Raw genomic sequence first — 6,129 nt, 5'->3', positions numbered from 1 at the left:
AAGTATGGGAAGAATGGTAAATCTCACATGTCAATCAAAGAAACGTGGGGGTTTTACAAATGCGCGCGCATGTATACACACGTTTGCACATGTGCGCGAATCTACACACCCTCTCAGACAAATGCACATACCGAATGTGAATCTTCCTCACAAGTGCCACAACAAATAATCTCAAGTCTCTCTCTCTCTCTCTCTCTCTCTCTCTCTCTCTCTCTCTCTCTCTCTCTCTCTCTCTCTCTCTCTCTCTCTCTCTCTCTCTCTCTCTCTCTCTCTCTCTCTCTCTCTCTCTCTCTCTCTCTCTCTCTCTCTCTCTCTCTCTCTCTCTCTCTCTCTCTCTCTCTCTCTCTCTCTCTCTCTCTCTCTCTCTCTCTCTCTCGCTCCTTCTCTCTCGTATTCGTATTCAAATTAAAGCTGCTGTATTTGCATGGGAAACAAAAGTTTACATAGAAAAGCAAATGAATAATACCGGTACAATAAGGGGAAAAAAATGCGATATCAATAATGAAATATTGATGCCTTTTTCACACATAGAAAACACACTTGCTGTATTATTCCACCAAGCAGATATTAAAGCTTCTTTATATTTGGAATGATTCAAGAAATATGTAGACGATTGGATTTGAGTTTCTGTAAACTGATGTCTGTATACTAATTACCAGGTGGTTAGAGAGGGTGTGGGGAGTCCCACGTGGCTAAGTTTGCATTAGGTGCACACAGCAGAGGACAGGTCCAACATTTGGTACCAGACATCCAAAGGACCTAAACCAACACCAACCTCACCGTAATAAATCAGATTCCAGAGGAGCCTGTGGTTAACTGGACCTCAAACAACTGCTAGGTCAGATACTGGTGTGCTTGGGGGCTTGGAGGCTTGTGTGTGTTAGGAGGGAGCGAGAGAGTGTGTGTGTGTGTGTGTGTGTGTGTGTGTGTGTGTGTGTGTGTGTGTGTGTGTGTGTGTGTGTGTGTGTGTGTGTGTGTGTGTGTGTCTGTGTGTGTGTGTGTGTGTAGTCTGTAGTCAGTCTATGAGCCAGTAGGCTTCCGATTATATAGAAAGATATAAATGTCTTACCGAGCAGGTTGCATCTTTGTCATATAAAACATATTTGTGCTATAAAATAAACACTGTAATCTAACCAAATATCCTCCAGATTTGGCTCTGCGTACACTGTTTGCTATTATTTTCTAACCCAGAGAAGGCCTTTGCCAAATTCTGCAGACAGAGTCCCAATTTGTTGGTGTTTATTCATATTTGTAAGAGCTTTTATTCTCATGATGCCACCTCAACATAGTTAGGACACATGTGGTTTGTGTTATGGTGATGCAATGCCAAAAGTATATTGATTTAAAATATAGAGATAAAGTGTGCACTTAACTGTATGGCATTTTTTTTTAAATAAAAGCATGAAAGCATGCCACATATTTTCTCACAAGCACAATTATTGTTCAGATGTCTTCACAGCTAGAAAACCTATTTTCAGAGCCAACTCAAATTATCCATGATCAGTTTTTTCCAGCTCAACTCATTTACTAATTTACAAGAGATTTCGCACCTTCCTAGGAAATGCTTTCCTTTTTATAGTGAATATGATTGCTATTAGGAATTATGTGGAAGAAGAACATCTTTAAAGCAGTGTTAGTTAATATAATAAAGTAAAGCTTTAAGGCTTGGAGTACATCTTCAAACGTCAAGGGGACTGAAGTTTAGTTCATGAGACTTAGAGTAATTATAGAAAGATATCTCCCAAACTTCGTTACAGCTAAAACACAAACAGATATTTTCTATAGGGATTTACACAACAGTGCACATTGTAGGCCCCCTTTTTCAGTCAACATGGTAAGTCCTATTACCCCACACTGAACAGTGATTGGTTGAGAGGCCTCGACCCCTAACCCCTCGACCTTTGATCTCTGTGGCGGCTGATCCGGTCCATATGAGACACTGCTGACTGTGACCAATCCTGACCTTTTCCCAGCACTTACACACACTCAAACACACGCACACACACACACACACACACACCCACACACGGACACAGGAGCACACTCAAACACACAGGTACACTCACAAGCATGCACAGACTTCACACACTTTTCAAAGACATGTGCACACATCAGTGACTAATGATACCACCCAATGAGTTGCACCTGTGTGTGTATGCTTTTGATTCTGTTAGTGTGTGTGTGTGTGTGTGTGTGTGTGTGTGTGTGTGTGTGTGTGTGTGTGTGTGTGTGTGTGTGTGTGTGTGTGTGTGTGTGTGTGTGTGTCTGCGAGTGTACGTATGTATTGATGAGGGTGGGGACATGTTTGTCTTTAACGTGTGAATGAGTGTCTGTATTTGACTGTTTGTGTGTATGTGTGTTTGTGTGTGTGTGTTTGTGTCTGCCTCTGTGTGTTGATCCCAGTCCGACAACCCCCTCTCTCATCATATTGGCTAGTACGTGTTTGACCTTCCCTTATCCTCCTCTCTTCCTTCCTCAAGGTAAGCTATTCAGAATGAATTGTAATGCAAGCCAATCACACCGTTGAGCCATTTACTCTGGGTCATTTCAACCACTTAGCTGCTAAAAAAAGTAACAATTTGCTGCTCTATTTTTGTCTGTCTGGTTAAGTAATCTTATTTGACAGGGTGGAATACCTGAAGACTATAATGTAATCTCATTAAAAGTGTCCTGCAACAACCTCCAACCTACCGAGTTCTTATGTTGACATACTGTATATGTGTGTCTTTGGTTTGTTCTGGCCCTTAGTTGTTTACTGTTAAAAGTTTTATTGATGTTGTTGAGGTCACGTCATATGAAGGGTTTGTGCTTCGGTTGAAAGCACATTGTGTAAAGCTGGCATGATGGTCTGAGCGAGGAGTCAAATACGATTAAAATCAGTTGATAGAGATTCTAGGTCAAACTTATTGGATAATATGGATATTTATGTATGCACACATAACGTGTTTGTCTTTAACTTGTGAATGAGTGTTTGTGTTTGTGTTTCTGGTGTATGTGTGTGTGTATGTGTTTGAGTGTGTTTGTATGTCAGAGTGTGTGGCCAGAAGCATAGTGATGTCTGTAAGTGTGTGTGTGTGTGTGCATGTGTGAGAATGTTTGTGTGTCTGTTTATGTTTGCGTTTGTGTGTGTGTGTAAATAAGTGTCTGTGTTTACGTTTGTGCGTGTTTGTGTGTGAGTTGAATAAATGCGGGTCTGTGTGTGTATGTGTGCGTGCAAAAGTGTGTATGTGTTATTGTGTGCATAGGTGTGTGTGTGTGTGTGTGTGTGTGTGTGTGTGTGTGTGTGTGTGTGTGTGTGTGTGTGTGTGTGTGTGTGTGCGTGTACATAAGTGTGTGTGTGGGCACAAGTGTTTGTGTACACAAGTGTGTGTGTGCAGATGTGTGTTTTGTGTATGTATACGTAGCTCTTTGGGTGTTTGCTTGCGTCCAGAACCTGTGGGGAGATGAGATGGGGGGGAGGGGCCAGAACCCTATCAGTTGCTCCATGCGGGGCAACTGTCCTCAGGCCTCAGAGTGAGGTTCACCACTCACCTCCAGTAGCCTCAGAGTAGAGACACCAGGAGCACCGCGCAGCACAGACATAATTGGCCGTGAGGTCACTGGCCATCTGATTTCCTTACAAACAAAAAAAAGATCATCCGGATCATTTTCTAAAACTACAAGCCCTGCCCAGCCCGAACCCCTCCTCTCCCTCTCTCCTTTCATTTGCCTAGAGGAGACGCACATGATTACCTCCTACTTTGGTTGCCACACACACCCCACACAAACACACACACACACACACACACACACACACACACACACACACACACTCACAAGCACCCCACACACACACCACACAGAGACACCAAAAAAACATACCCAGCAAGCCTGCTTTGACTTGCAAATGTGCACATTTCTTTCTGATTTGAGCGGCTAAAACAAATGGGCTGGACTGAAATGTGGTGGGTGGTGGTGCAGTGTGTGTGTGTGTGTGTGTGTGTGTGTGTGTGTGTGTGTGTGTGTGTGTGTGTGTGTGTGTGTGTGTGTGTGTGTGTGTGTGTGTGTGTGTGTGTGTGTGTGTGTGTGTGTGTGTGTGTGTGTGAAGGGGGGTCTCACAAAGGAAGAAGTGGCTATTTCAGCTGTGACCTGGATCAGCCGGGCTGTAAAGAGAGAGGAGAGCCTCTCCTAGATAATAGCTAAACAAGCAGCTTTTTGTGTAGGTGGATAAATGGAGCCATCCCACTCTCACTCCACTTACCACAATAAGGGAGTATACGGTATGTAGGTGTGTGTGCCTGTTTGTCTGTATGTGTGTCACTGCATATGCATGCAAACGATTATTGGGTATATTCACGTGTCATTTGAATGAGAAGAGGAGTGGTGGCGTGCGTTGGGACGGGGCGTTAGGAGAGTATTCCTGGCCATGAGGTGGTGTGTGTGTCAACAACCCATGATTTGCATGAGGGCTTATTTGCTGAGCTGTCCCAGGGAGCTGTTTTGTTTTGACTTTTCTGTTGCCAGTGGACAGTCTGAAGGGCCCGATTTGAATGGCATGATCAGCGTTGTCTGCCATGTTCCCCCCCCCCCCCCCCCCCTTGAGTGGGAGATGGCGGTAAGAATAAGAACACTCGAAAAAGGAGTAACCTACCAGCTTGACATACATGAGTTCACGTGTGGTCTTGCCCAACTCATGTGAGAACTGCATGTTTTGACGTTGAGGTTAACACTTGTGGTGGCTGACGGGTGCCAGAACTTTGTTAGCTTTGTGGTTTTAATCTTCAGAAGTAGAAAAGAAGACATTTTACCGTACTTGGCTTAGTGGCAGACTTTTATGTTAGATCTGGGATTGGAACGAAATCCAGACAGTATTAATCTCAACACTTATTTTAATGAACCACACAGGGGAAAGAATAACAGAAATGATCAGGGAAAAATGCAAACAACCAAGTCAGTGGTTAAAAAGACTATTTGATGTGGTCTGAAACGGACTCTGGCCTTTCCTTGTTCGATGTTGTTGAGGTCTTAGACTGGCGGCTACACTGAACTTGGCAAGTTCTGGGAGAAATTTATGAGAGCGCTTTAAACAGCCCAGCAGTGGGTCGCCTATCATGTTAACAGCTCAGGGCTTTCACAGCCCAACTGCCGGTCGCGCAGCAGACGAAAGGAAAAGCGGAGGCGGAGGGGAATTAAAACCTAAATAGAATGCAGGTGTGCGGGGGTGGAAGGGGAGCGAGACAAGAATGAGGGGAGGGGTAGGGGAGAAATACAGAGAGAGAGAGAGAGAGAGAGAGAGAGAGAGAGAGAGAGAGAGAGGGAGAGAGAGAGAGAGAGAGAGAGAGAGAGAGAGAGAGAGAGAGAGAGAGAGAGAGAGAGAGAGAGAGAGAGAGAGAGAGAGAGAGAGAGAGAGAGAGAGAGAGAGAGAGAGAGAGAGAGAGAGAGAGAGCGCTCTCTGGAAGTGACACAGTGTGAGGTTTATGCACACGCACGTAAAACTATATTATTCGTCATATATTCGCACATAGACAAACACACACGCACACACACACACACACACACACACACACACACACACACACACACACACACACACACACACACACACACAGACAGACCTCTACACCGCTAAACCTCAAGTTCTATGAAATCCAGCTGGGATCCGAGTCCCATCAAAAGCAGCGTGTGGAGCGAAGCTGTGTTGCCGCAGAGAAGATCAGCTCCAGATGGACTGGTTGTCTCGTGCAGACAGACAGACAGACAGGCAGACAGACAGACAGAAAGACAGACCTGTTCTGTTACTGGATGCACTATCCTATCAGGTTATGGTGGTCCAGAGTCCTTTCATCTGTTTCTACTTCTCTTTTTCTTTATGCAGCCCTGACTGTAGCGCTACACTGTCTATGCTCTTGGTTTGTATATCATTGTTGAAATTTGGTTTGATTTGAAATGTAAATTCGATTTTTCTTTTTTGTTATACGATCGTATACAATAAAAGAAAATGTTGTGGGAGGGGGAGGGGCATGTTACAAAACATATGAATAGTTCCTGTGTGGTTGGATACCAAGCAAGGATTAGTCAAAGTTGTGTGGGTCAGTGTGTGTGTGTGTGTGTGTGTGTGTGTGTGTGTGTGTGTGTGTGTGTGTGTGTGTG

This window comes from Gadus morhua, chromosome 6 (genome assembly GCF_902167405.1).
Source record: "Gadus morhua chromosome 6, gadMor3.0, whole genome shotgun sequence".
Lineage (NCBI taxonomy): Eukaryota > Metazoa > Chordata > Actinopteri > Gadiformes > Gadidae > Gadus > Gadus morhua.
This window is presented reverse-complemented; position numbering follows the sequence as displayed.